Here is a 14,124-nt window from a genome sequence, read left to right on the forward strand (position 1 = left end):
TTCTGACCTTCTGCCCCGTGAGGGACATTGCGGATACGGATGTTTTTGCTCATAGAGCGGTTCTCTAGGTCTTCCTCGTGGTCCTGAAGGTCAAGGTGCTGGTCCCGCAGTCGAATTACCTCCTGCTGAAGGGTTTCGATTTCTTCCTCCCTGCTCGAGCTCTGAGTCTCTAATGTGTCTACCCTGTCTCCCAAGGAGTCCACACCCCTCCTCACCTCTCTGATTTCCTGCTCAATTTCAGTTTTCATCTGTTTGAGATCTTCTCGCAAGGAATAAACAGGGTCTCTATGAATGTTCGAGTGAGTGGGGCCTCGGCTTCACCAACGTCTGCCAACTCTATTGCTTCCACATTGGTTGTTGCCGGTGTTTGAAGTAACATCTCTTTGACTGTTCTGTCTCTTCCCCCCCCCCCCCCCCTTTGGCAGCTGCCATGGTTTAGATTCTTGGTGTGCGGGCCTTCCTCTCTCTTGTGCGTGGTCCGGGGGCGGGTTTCCCTGTTGCTGCTCCTGCAGGGGGTTAGGGGGGCCCTCCATTTGCTGCATTGATTGCCCTGAACCTATGAGTTTCTGGTGTGGAGGTACATGTGTTGAGTCGATGGCAGCGTTAGGCACTGTCTTCTCGGGGGGGGTCCCCGGGATCACAGTTATGGAGTACTCGACCAGAAGATCGTGCCATGTCTTGCTCTTCATTACTGCTGCCATATTGTGTGGGGGGGCCCGGCGCCTCAGCTCTGTAGCACGTCCCTTCTCTGGGGCATTGACTCTCACCTCCAGCCACAGCCCACTTGTGTAGTTTCTCAGTGGTCGGGCCCTGCAGCACCCCCACCTTCTGCTTCACCACCTCCCTGGTACGCAAGCAATCCGGGTTCTTCTTAGGCCACCAGGGCTTGGCTCATGGCAGTGAGGCGGTTAAATGCTCCCGGTGTGTCCAGCTGAGGATCGTGGTCCCGGCTTCCTCTCTCTATCTTCTCTCGCCCCTCCGGCCGGTCCCGATGCCATCACTCTTTGGGTAGGGCCTCTCAGCAGTGCCCAACGCGCCGCCCAGTCGATACTCGCGGGCCGAGTGCGGCCTGAGCAGGCCAATCGAGGGCAGGGGGGGTCCGCTGTCCCAGCACGCCTCCCTCACTGACAGCCCTTCACTACCGGCTCCTTTGCGTGCACCTGAGCCTTTGGTTCATCCGCGCGCCGGGTCGGGATATCGCTGCTGCATGCTAGACCCTCGGGCCTGGATCTCTGCGTCACTCCTGCCCAGAGCCGCTTGCTCACCTCTGTGCAGGCTGAATAGGCTTCATCGACACTCGGGGGGGGGGGGGGGGGGGAGTGGTGGGGGGCAGGGGGGGAGCTTCCCCAAGCGCTCACCGCTTGTTCGGTTCTAGTGGCTCGCCACTCCGCAAGCCACAGTTCTCTCCCCTCAGGCAGCTCGCTGGGTCGGACGCCTCACCTCTCCGTTCCGCAATTGTGCCAGATGTCGGGACGGCTGCGACAGCTAGGTCCAGACCAACACCTCTGCTGCTACATGCTGGTGCATGTAATCCGCCCCTCATCAGGGGGGTCAGTCCGCTTCCCACGGCACCGCCATTCAGGCCAGCTCGACCAGGCCCCACTCGAGATCGCACCATAGCGGTTCCTTCTCTGTCCCAGCTGAGCACCAGGCACCGCTCACAGCCTTCAGAGAACTCCACGCGATCACCTGCCCCGCCCCAGAACTCCGGGGCAGATGAAGTAGGTCCGTTTCTCAAGACTTATGCCAGGGCCCGGGAATCGAGCAGGAGCGACGAACAGGCACGTCCTCCTCAGTCGCCATCTTGGCCACGCCCCGCCGTCCATCATTTTATATATTGATGTTGCTAAGTTAATCATCCAGTCAAGATTTTTTATTTGCACTTTATACTTATAGTCCTGTTTATGTTATAAAAAAATCAACACCAGAATGCAAAGAAAAAAAACTGATTGTGTCAGCTTCTCCTACATGGGTCTGGGAAACATGGTTGCTGGGCCTCTCCCTTTGCCTCCTCTTCCTGTTGACACAATTAAAAGGACCTGATACAGGAATGACAGTGTAAAGCCCGGCTCCTAAATACCTGATGCAACAATAATGGTTCTACTCATGTTGTAACAAAAGAGGGTCCAGAGGTGAGATCAACACTTTGTCAGGTTCTGTACCAGACGCAAAGTAACCTTTACACTTGGACTGGACAGAATTTTATCACAATAAAGCTTGCCGTTGGGAAATAATTTTGGTAAAAATCTAATCTACATGTTTGTGTGTGTGTGTTTTTTGTAAGGCTTTACATTACACGTGGTCATATAGATTTTTTTATTAAGAACAGGGACATTAGGTATTTTGTTCAGAATCACATGATACTGAGCCGGCGCAAGGACCCGAACCTTGCGCCCAAGTTTGAAAGTTGGCACCTCTGGCCATTCACTGACACGGTTTTGAATTGATTCAAGTTTTACATTGCGCAAGGCACACACGGCATGTTACTGTAGGGGTACAACACTTAGACATATTACGGGCTAAACACAGAAACAGCGAGTACCTGTCATTGGTCTTTAGAAAATGTCACTTTTGCAGTGCCAATGGCTAATACAGGGCTCGTTTCCAGCAGTTTACCAGAAGCTGAAGGCCCCCTTAGTCTTCCTGTCTCCTGGGGGGTTCGATTGAGAGTCCTGGAGCTCTGTGGTTGTCAGCCCAGACCTGGGTCCTCTCACCCTCTGATTAACCGGTCCTAGGCAAGGCCAGGCGGTACAAAGGCAGTCCAAGACTGAACAGCAGAGGTAGACACAGACTGCTCCTGAAACAGCCTACACATTCCACCTCGGCTGAACCTAATCAGCTATTTGAAGTGGTTGGTAGAGGTGCTGTGAATGCCAGCGTTAGCTATACTGCTCTCTGCATGGTTTACCTTCGGACTGGGGGTTGGTGTATAATCAAGTTTCTTGGCATGCTGACCATGCCGGCTTGAATATACATTGTTGAGCAGAGCAGCACCTGTGCTGATGCTAGGCCTCTAGCAGTACTGGTACTCTCCTTGTCTTAGGAGAAGTTCTGGTACTCAATGGGAGAAAATGAAAAAGTGCCAGTACTCCACTAGTGAGTACCAGCCCATTTAAAGCATTTTCTTAACCTTCAGGGAACTGGTCCTGTATTGGTCACAAATGTAATCCTGGGAGGACTAGAATATCTCTACTGCTGGTCTGTAGTGGGCCAGAGTGTAGAGATAGTTGAATACCATTGTTCAGAGCAAGGCGCAGTCAAGAGGCAAAGGATCATTCTCCCCTCAGCCTTGGGCAAACACCTCCCTGGGCAGTAACCAAGAGCCTGATCTGCGGTGTTCCCCAGGGATTCGCTCTAAGCCCTACCCTGTTCAACATCTAAATAGTTCCACTCACCAACATCATCTGATCCCAAGGCATCTTCCTCATCTCCTACGCTGATGACACCCAACTCATCCTCTCCCTGGTGGACAAGACAACTACCGACCAGAGCCAACTTAGTTAATTGCATGACCATGGTATCGGAATGGATGAAAGCCAACAGCTTGAAGCTGAACTCCGACAAGACGGAAGTACTGTCTTTGAAAACAGGACCTCCCTGTGGGACGTAGCCTGGTGGCCCACAGAGCTAGGACCAACACCCACTGGCCACACCAGAAATCTGGGTATCCTCCTGGACGTCAAACTCAACATGACGGCACACGTCAATGTAGTGAGCACTGCCTGCTTCCATACGTATGCTACCAAAGACCTTCAAGTGGCTGCCACAGAGCACCAAATGGACCGTCAGGTAAGCACTCATCACATGCAGACTCTAGTACAGCAACACACTACACTGGAATCCCTATGCATCTTCTACACAGCCTTCAACCATCCAGAATGCCACCGCAAGATTTATACTCAACCTCCCATGCCGCACCCACATCTCATCCCACCTCAGAGTGCTCCACTGGCTGCCTGTTCACAAACGCAGCCAATTCGAACTCCTCAGGCAAACATACAAAGCCTTGCACAACACTGGGCAAGCATACCTCAACTGCTGCATACACTTTCACCAGCCTGCCAAACATCTACACTCAGCCTCCCTCTCACTTGCACACCCCTCCTCCCCCCACCCCAGCTTTCACAAAAGCACAGCAGGAAGTCGACCGTCCCCCTACATTGCACCCAAAACATTGAATGACCTCCCACAACACATCATAGTCTCTCCTCACTTCTGGAGTTCCACAAGAAGCTGAAGACCTGGCTCTTCAACTACCTCTACGGGGACTTCATGCATGCACACCTGCTCAATCGCATCAATACCTTCGCGGGTGATTAGTGCATTATACAATAAATCTCCAGATTAGCAATGGCTCCTTTGCTAAGTGGGAAATAATGCCCACTACCACCCACGAGGATAGGTTCATTAGGCTGTAGGTACAGTCATGTATCCCTGGTCTGGACGGTAAGGTAAAACAGTGTAAGCCTGACTGCATCATCCCAGATAAATTCCACGTCAGATGGTCCAATGACATTTTGCAACCACTTGACCAATGACACAGACACTGTCTGTGATAAGCTCTGTACCTACTGATTCAAGGTGCTGGGGGGCATTTTTCTAAGTTAACCGGGGGGGGGGGGGGCATTAAAAGACTTACGGGGCAGGAGCTCACACACATTTCTGAGAAAATATCCAGAGGATGTACATGCAAGTGCTGTAGTTTGCCAAAATCGTGGAAGAGTGGCCATCACTTGCTGAGCGCTTACACTTCAGTGTCAGACCGTGATATGAAGGCTAGTAGCACTAGTTACAAGAATCTTCTGTCAGCTGCAAAATTGACCAGGCAGTCTCCCTTGGAAACAGCCTGCACCTAAGTTGCCATTGCCAGGTTTCTTGCTTTTGCCATTGCTCTTTGTAAGCCCAACCCTTCCAGAGCCCAACAAATGGTATTACTGAAGAGACATTGTAGAGTGTCCAGTCTACCTAAGACTCAAGCCTTGAGCTCCAGTCAAAAGCTGCAAGGCCTTCTGGCGGCGTCCATAGACTGCCATGTCCACATCCACCAATCCGCTCACTATCTTTCAACTCACCATAAATCCCCCATGTCTCACAACCCTGATTACCATTGTTAATAAAAACAGAACACAAAACATTAGGAATTCCTCTTGTCTAACATGCTTTTAATACAATAATAGCAAGCAGCACAGCGAATAATCAAAAGACAATTGTCATTTTGACTGACCAAAGGTCTAGCTAAATGTGTCTCCTAGTTGCCGATACTGGAAATTAGGTCACGCTTTGCAGAAATGTGCAAATGTACTACCCTGATTAAAATGGATTCTGGTGGAAATTTCTAGCCTTTGATTCCTCACCTTGTAAATATGCCCGGGTATCCGCTTCGCATCAGCTTCATCTGCCCCCGCAAGTGACATCGGAGACACATATAAACACCAACCATGGTAGCTGACAGCAATTCTTTCTATGCCTTTGGATGCAGAACTGGAGCTCCTTTACAAATGTTCCCTTGTCTTTGACAATATTTTTCTGCTACAATTTTTTCATGGTGGACAAGAACCTGTCACCACCTAAAACCATTGGGTGTAAGCATTGCAGATGTATGTGCCAGAATTCCATAAGGTACATCTCTAGTACCTAGTATATTCGCACAACTCTGTGGCTTGCATGGACCGGGCCCGGATGAACACCAAGGCAATCTGGGTCCGTGAAGCTAAACCCTATGTTGCCGAACACTCATGGAAAGTGCAAAGGTCCCACTCCCAGTCAAAGTTGATAGCGTGTACCAACTCTTGAGACTCTTGCCATGACAAAACTTACTCCTATTGGAAATACTCAGGTACGCTGAAGAAAACGAAAAGAAAGAAATCAAAGGGAGATTCATCCCTGTTCCACCACCCTTAACCAGAGAAGTCAAATGGACGTCCAGGTACCTCTCTACCTCGATCACGGTCGCCTACCGAGGAACTGATCTCCAGTTGATCCTGATGCAACTAGAGTTGCAGGAGCGGTGCTGTAAATATAGCACCCTTCTGGCTCCTCTGGTGCGTTTTCAAGCCCTGCGAATCAAATGGTACCTCCGGTCAGAATACTGTTGGTGGATCCTTCCTTGACATTGTCTGTGACTCTTAACTCCACCCTGACTCCCTCGACAACTCCCAACCCAACTCTTATCCTGGCACCAAGACCCACTCCTGTTCCTGCCACGTCGAAGCCGGTCCTGACATCGCCAATGTCTGACTCTGAATATTTTGTAAAACTCCAAAACGAATCCTACTCGGCCTTGACCCGAAGTCGAGTCCTTAACAAGCCGCAAAGCAACTGGTCCAATTTCATTCAGACTCAGACAAAACTTAGCCACTACTTTGTAGTCACTCACATGCACGTTAGAACATTTTTGGTTCAGATTCTGAACAAACAACATTGCGTGGCTGATGGCAATGATGATGACGGGGATGGGCATCCCACTATTATGATGATAGCAATCTTGTTTATGGATTTACAAGAGGCCAGTGGTTTGGACACTTCCCTTGACACAGGTTTGTACACTTCCCTTAACACCACTCTCTCTAACCCTGGTCCCTCAACAGATGAATTTGCATCATTTGCCATGGTGATCGGACATGCAGCTGAAGTTTTAGACTTACGGCTACTTCCAGTAGAAGTCAAACCGCGGCCCAGATTTACTATTATTTGGCGCAGCACAACACAAAAAGATAACTTGCTGCGTCAAATGGAGAGAGCAGAAATACGCCATATTTACTAACATATGGTGCATTACTGCTCTCTCTCTGCGCTGGCGCACACAGTGCAGCGTAGCGCTAACGCAGGAACTCTTGCTTCATGGTGCAAGGGTGCCTCTATTACAGACAGGATTTACCTCAAAGGCATTTTCCTCTTTCTATGTGTGGCACAGAATGCTCACGTGTAGAAAGAGGAAATAAACATATTTCTCCACAATACGCCTCTGCAAGGAAAGTCTAGCCTTTTACACATTTCCTGGTTGACAAGTTTTAGTACATCCGGGAATGTGCCAAAAAATGAAACGGTTGAGTGGATGCCTTATGCCTGCCTCGGAAGGGAAAGTGGTAGATTTTCTAGGTTTTTACCCCATCTTAAGAACCTAAGGCCCATGGTTTCCTTGGTAGGTTCTTATACTTGTTCTTAACCTTTGCAATGGGATTTCTGAACAATACAGGTTGTCAGTTACTAACCCATAGGCACACACTCAACCGTTTAGTTTTTTGGAGGGCGTGACTAAAAGATCTCCGGCAAAGAGTCCACCGTAGGATACTTTTGAGCATTGCAGCGCCCACCTAGCGAGGAGCTCGGCCGATGATGAAGCATGCTACTTTGGTGGAATGTGCTGTTGTGTGGATCTCTAATGCTGATTTTATTTCTATGGGGAACAAGGGGCGTGCATGTGTGCCATAACATAGGGCCTGTCTCATTGAGTGCGGTCTTGTTGGACCGGAAGCGGTGCCCAAAGCGATACCCTCCGAGTTGTCGAATGCTAATGTCTTCACCAAGAGTTAAGCAGCCAAGTGTGTTGGTGTCAGCCTATCATATAGTGATCAGTAGTGATGAACAGGACCATTTTATCTTGTGTGACTAGGGAGAGGCCTACAGAATCACTCAACTGTTTATAAGTTATGGTTCAGTGTGCTTCACAACTACCTGATGTAGGCCAAGGGTGAGTTAAGTGCTGTACAGCATAGGAGTAGTGACTGTGCATTGATTGTATGTGTGCCTGGGAAGGGTACCGTACAAGGATGGAGCAGTACTAGTCAGTGCGTGCGGTTACTACATGTGCTCGGTGTAGGCATGCCTGAGAGGAATGTATTATCTGAGAGTTCTAGTGCTGTGCAGTATGTACGTGGGGACTACATGTGCTGGATGTATATGTGCTTGCATGAAGTAAAATATATGAAGGGTGAAGAGTTGTGCAATGCATATGGTGAATGTGTGTGCTGACAGTGCATGTGTTAGAAATAACACTCACTGGCTAAAGGAAGGAACGTTTTAGTGCTGAGTAGTGCACATGGAATGTGTGTGCTGGACGCATTGATACATGCGAGGGTACAATGCATAGAGGCATTAATGCTGAACTGAAAGTGTGCTATGAATGTATACTGAGTGCAGTGCCTGCAATGGCACATTACATGGAGGGCCATGGGTTCCATTTTGGGAAGCCCAAGCCTGCCTGGTGAAGACATGAGGAGTAGAGAAATCTTCTCAGACAGATTTGTGGATTGCTGCATTCCTGAGATCTGGGAGAGGACACACTGGAGGGAACCGACTCCCTTTGCATTTCACAAACTACTCTTTGATTCAGTGATAGATCAAAATGGGAGGGGCCTGGATACATCTCAGCAAGGGAGATGGGGCTAATAAGAGAAAGGTAAAGAGTAGGCTGAGAGTCTGGGAATAACTCTTTGATGCACATATCAATGTGCCTGACATCCAGGTGTAAACTCTGGTCACTCCCATGAATTATGTTGTGGGCGATCAGCTTCGGAGTTGTGCTTGCTGTGACAGACCGCTTTCACGAAGGAAGAGGAAAGGAAGAAGTGCCTACTTCAAAAGAAGCAGAACCCAACATAACATTTCAAAGACCCAGTCCCTAAATTATATTTGGTGTCTGCATGTGAACAGGACTAGGGAGCAAAGGTCTGCTAGTTTCCCTTTGGGGTGAGGGGATATCACTCCGGACACGAAGATCTCCTGCCCTGGAGCCTGGAGCACCATCACCTGCCTGCCTGCCAAGGCCAGTGTGCCCTGTGAGGGAGAGGAGAGCGCTGGAGGGAGAAAGAGCCTGTGGGGAGCCTTGCATAAGGATTCCCTGAGCGGGGTGCGAGGCTGTGCACTGATCGAGCTGTTGCCCGTGTGCAGTATCGGCTCTACGACCCTTGTATGCCTGGAGAGGGCCATGTTGTTCTGAGCCATATTGAAAGTGCTGGACGGGAAGCACAAAGCTGAATCACTGTGCTGCAGTGACGCTGTATGCCCGACGGGGTCAACATTGAACTGAGTTTTTGCCAGCTGCGCTGGACCTGTGACTTCTGAGATCTGTTACCCCGTATGCTAGGGGGGCCAAGTGCCTAAGGAGTGTTTGAACCCTGATTGTGAGTACCACAGCAACCCTCTATGCCAGAAGGGACTACCGGTACTGGTTTTGGCCTAGAGTTCGGGCGTTGCCCCGGACCAAGGAAGAACTGCTGTGAACAGCGGGTCAAGCCCGCACACGGCGATCTGCTTCTGATGAAGTCCATGATGTTTCCTGAGACACCACCAAGTGCATCACACCCTCATTGGAGCTCCGGTTGGGAGCTGGATGATCACATCAGTTCTCTTACCCTGATAGGGGAAAGACCAAGTTGCTTTTTTTGTTCACTAAGCGGCAGCAGGTCCAATCACTGGAACCCAATTGGTGGCTCTGGTCCACAGAAAGAGCCAGCACCACTGTGAGAAAGTGCCATCTTTCTTGTACTGTTAATCCCCCACTTTTTTCTGAACTGCTGATGTGCTTTGACTGAGTGTGCCCTGGGTTCCTGCCAACCAGGTACCCAGGGCCTGTGTTCCTTCCCTAAAAGCTGTGTTGAAACTAAAACCCAATTGGCATCTCTGGCCACCTGTCAGCCCCTAGTAAATGGTACCCTAGGTACCCTGGGCATGGTGACCAGAGAAGACCCTTGAGGACTGCAGCACTTATTGTGCCACCCTCAGGGGCCCTGTACCCTGACACCCACACACTGCCTTTGCAGGCTGAGTGTCTAAGTACAGAACTAAACAAAGAGTCGACATGGCACACATCCCTGTGTGCCATGCCCACAGAACCCACTGCCCTGGCATACTTCAGTCACCCCTCTAGCTGGGTGCCCTATGCCAGAGGTGTGGGCACAGGTGCATGAGCCCTGTGCCCCTACAGTACCCAGGGCCATTCCTGGGCACTGCAAGTGCAGTGATGCCATTTAGAGTATATGGTGCTGGGAGGTTGTCATTACGAACTCCACAGCACCATAATGGCCACACTGAAGACTGACAAGTTTGGTACCAAACTTCTCAGCACATTAAACCTGCACTGATGCCAGTGTGAGATTTAATGTAAAATGCACCAGAGGGGCATTATAGAGATGCCTCCTGAAAACCTAACCTACAATCCACGTCTGGGCTGAGTGGCTGCCACACAGCAGACATGTTGCTGGACCCCTGGGTGGAGAGCCCCCGCTCTCCTGGGCCTGCAACAATGCACATCCTGGGCGAGGTGCTAGGTCTCCTCCCCCAGGATGGGCAGGGGGGAGCTTCAAAGGCATGCCGCCTCTGTGAGCTTCTCCAGACCATTTGCTGTACCCAGCAACTGGCCCCCACCAGTCCTGACCCCCACTCTGGCGGGAAGACTGGTGGGAAAAAGGTCAGGAAGGGGGGTGCCAGCCGGTGCCAACCCTACCCCTCAGGTGGGGGAGACGAGGTAAAGCACGACCCCGGGGCCCTGGCCATCTTGAAGATGGGGAGCCCTGCCCAATCACAGCTAAGATCCTGCCCCTCACAGGAGAGGAGCAGGCTAGGGGTGTACCCACCACAGGACAGGGACCTATAGGTCCATGCCCTTGCCCTACCTGTAACGCCCCTAAATTCAGTATTTAGGGGCTCCCTGAACCTTCCTTCCTCAGATCCCAATACCAAAAGAAGAAAGAAGATCAAGAAGACGACCCGCCGCGCAGCTGCTAACAACAGGACGACAACAACTGACTTGGCCCCAGCCCTACCGTCCTGTCGATCCTGGAACCTGCTCCTGCCTAAATCCCGGCGATTCCTGCGGACAGCAACCTTGGGACACCCAGAGGACCTGCCTGCCTTGACCCTCTTAAAGACTGGGACTCCCATCAGCAGAGGCTCTGCTGCAACAACCCCCCTGGTGCCAGCCAGGAAGCTCCGGACCAGCCCACTCTGCACCCGCCGAGCCCGGCCCGTGACCCAGTGATCCAAGACCACGAGGACGTCCCCCCGACGACTGGGACCCGAAGTCCAGTACCCAAAGACCCTCCTCGACGAACCAGACGACGCCTGCAGACTCAGAACCAGGGCCCCCCCAACCGCAACCAGCTGAGGGTAAGCTTTTCCGACACCCCTGAACCCGGCGCCCTACAGCCCCCTGTGCCTCACTTTGGGGTACCTACCTGTGCTCCAGGATCCCAACTTACCTCTCGACGTGCCCGTCGCCCCTGGAGAGTCTCCGCCCCCGAGCCTGCAGCCTTTGTTCCCTTTTTACCTTTTCCATTGGATAACATTGAGCGCCCGACGGCTCAAAAGCACCCTGCACCCAGCCGCCCGAGTACCGCTGGCTGTGCCACCTTTGTCCTATCCTGCTTCCACCTTTGTCCTGAGCAAGTGACCAGGAGCCCAGCTCCCACAGCCGCATGGCCTGCTAGCCAGCAGCCACCAACCGGAGGCTCCCTGTCCCCCCATTGGATAACATTGGGCATAACTACCTCTGCACCCGGCCGCCCCTGCGCCGCTGAGGGTGAACCAACTTTACCTACCTGACCCTGTGGGACCCCTGAGTCTATGCCCAGAACCACAACTTCACCAGTCGAGCACTCACCAGGAAACCGGTAACTCACTTACCTGCCATTGAATAACATTGACTGGTTTGACTCGAAAAATCTTCTGTCTACTTTTGAAAACTTAAAATATTCATATAAAATCATCCGAATTCCGAATTTCGAAATACTCCCCTGTGATCAGGAGAGGAGCCAGTACTGTACCTTGTAGCCCAGTGCTGAACCGCAAAAGTAATCCCTAGTGGGTTTACTAGTGACTCGTATTTTCTCCATAGGAATCCATTGTCTGCTTTTCTATGAAATTAAGTGTCTACTTTTGAAAACTAGAAATATTCTTTAAAAATCATACTAAATACTGAAACGTAATTACTTACCTGTTTTAAGTTGAGATCCCAGTGCTGGCCCCAGGAGCCCAGTACTGGATTACGAAAGTAACGAGATCGGACTTTAGCTGCAACCTGAATTTTCTCCCATTGGATAACATTGCCAGATTTCTGTTGAAAAGTTTCTAAGTGTGAACTTTTAAAATAGCTTTTTATTCCTGAAAAATCACTCCAATACCTAAAACGTTTTTGCTAAACTGTTTCCAGCTTAGACCCCAGGACTGAATCTAGGAGCCAGTCCTGGAATTACCAAAGTAATCTAACAAGTAATCAACTGTGTTTATACAAGAAAATCCATTGAGCTCAATGCTAAATTGTGTGTAGAATTGTATTGCCTACTGCAACCCCTGTACCTATTGTGCTTACAAAGTTTATTGCCTCTCTGCAAAGTACTCACCTGAGACCTCTTATATTGAGAACAGTATATTTTGATACCTGTTGGTTCTAGAAATAAAACAACTATATCTTTGATGTAAAAAGAAATTGGCCTGGAGTTCAGTCTTTGAGTGTGTGAAACCTTTTGCTGACTGAGTGTGTACAACAAATGCAGTGTACTGTCCTCTGGTACTGCCTTACTGCTCGACCAAGCTACCACTTTAGAGAATAAGGTCACACCAGGCTTTAACCTCTGGTATACCTCTGGGGTTTGTGGACTATATACACACTGTACCTTATTCTGGTCCAGTACATATAGAGCCACTTTCTCACAACCACTAGGTGCTGCCACGTCCAATGCGAGCGACCTGACTTCATCCTAAAGGATCCGGACTTGGGAGCGCTTGATCAGATGGCACTCACTGAACACTGCCATACTGCTGATGTGGGTAAGACTGAAAACGAATTTTGGGTCCCGGGGGCTTGTTGCTAATGGTGCTGCAGCACTATAGACACTTTTGACTAGGCTCTTATAAGGTCAGAAGGGAGAACTCTTGAGTCTTGCTAATAATTTTCCTTCCCTGATGCGGCCACCAGTGAATGGGGATAAACCTGGACACGTCACACGAAGGAGAGTGGAATCAGGAATTTGTCTGGCAACTATTAGATGTGTAAAATCACAAGGAGTGGAAGAGTTGTGTTGAGACAGGGGGTTGGCAGGGAAACACCAAAATTGTTGTGAGACCCTCAACAGTGTTGTTCCGCCAAAGGCATGTCTCCAGAGGGCGTACTTAACCACTGATCGTTACATCATTGGTTCTTTTCCTCCACCAAGAGGGATTGTCTATTGAATCTTAGACCATATGGGATACACAAAAATGTTTTAAAATACCTCCTACCTTTAGAAAGGCATATTTTATTAAGAAGTACAAAGGTAGTGGTATGATGAAAAAATGTTGGATGTGAAAAGAGAGGTATTAGGTGTCTCTCACATCTGTCTCTGGAAGAACCAGGTCAACATGTTTCAGCCAACTATGCGCCCTATGGGTCGATGGCTTTCGTCAGGGCCGAAAGTTTGTTTTATAGGATCTCTTCATGAAGTTAAATTAAATCAAATCAACTGGGACACTTTCCCTTCAACTTTTGAAGTTTTCTTCTTCTTTTTTGGTCATTTGGGACTCTCTGTTCAGTCCTTACTTTATGTTTTAGAAGGTCTTCATAGGTCTGGGCAGAGGTGCGGTATTACTGTTCCTTTCATTAGAGAGGAGAAGCATTGTCCTTCGGTGTGCACTCCATGGCACGTCCTCTTCAGCCTGCATCTATTAGAGCCTCGACCAGCTGAGATTGTGTTGTTGATTCTGAATGTCATATTCCTTTGCATGTGTAAAATTGGAAATAAAATGTAACTTTTTCTTATAAAAGCAAGTATTTGGCTGGGCATTAACTTATTGTTCGCACTGTTTGCACTTCCAGTTATGAGTCGTGTTCACTGACATGAATCTACATCTTCCACCCCCCCTACATATCCCTCTCCCCTGAGGGTATCTTGACTGCTCTACTACAGTTACTACTGAGAGTCAAATGCAGAAGAGGTTCTTGCCCCAATTGTGCAGGATCCATAGTAGGTCGGGTCCGGGACATCAGGAGTAAATGTCTTCAACCTCCACGGTTGGGCCCAGTAGGCCGTGCCTGCCCCACGGCCCCCTGAAAGGGGTTCTAACACATGGTCTTCCCTTATTGAAAGAGGGATTTCTCTTACAATTCTTTAATTATGATGTGCTTTAGTAAAAACAAATTGCCCGTTTCTC

Source organism: Lissotriton helveticus, chromosome 6, assembly GCF_964261635.1.
Source record: "Lissotriton helveticus chromosome 6, aLisHel1.1, whole genome shotgun sequence".
Classification (NCBI taxonomy): domain Eukaryota; kingdom Metazoa; phylum Chordata; class Amphibia; order Caudata; family Salamandridae; genus Lissotriton; species Lissotriton helveticus.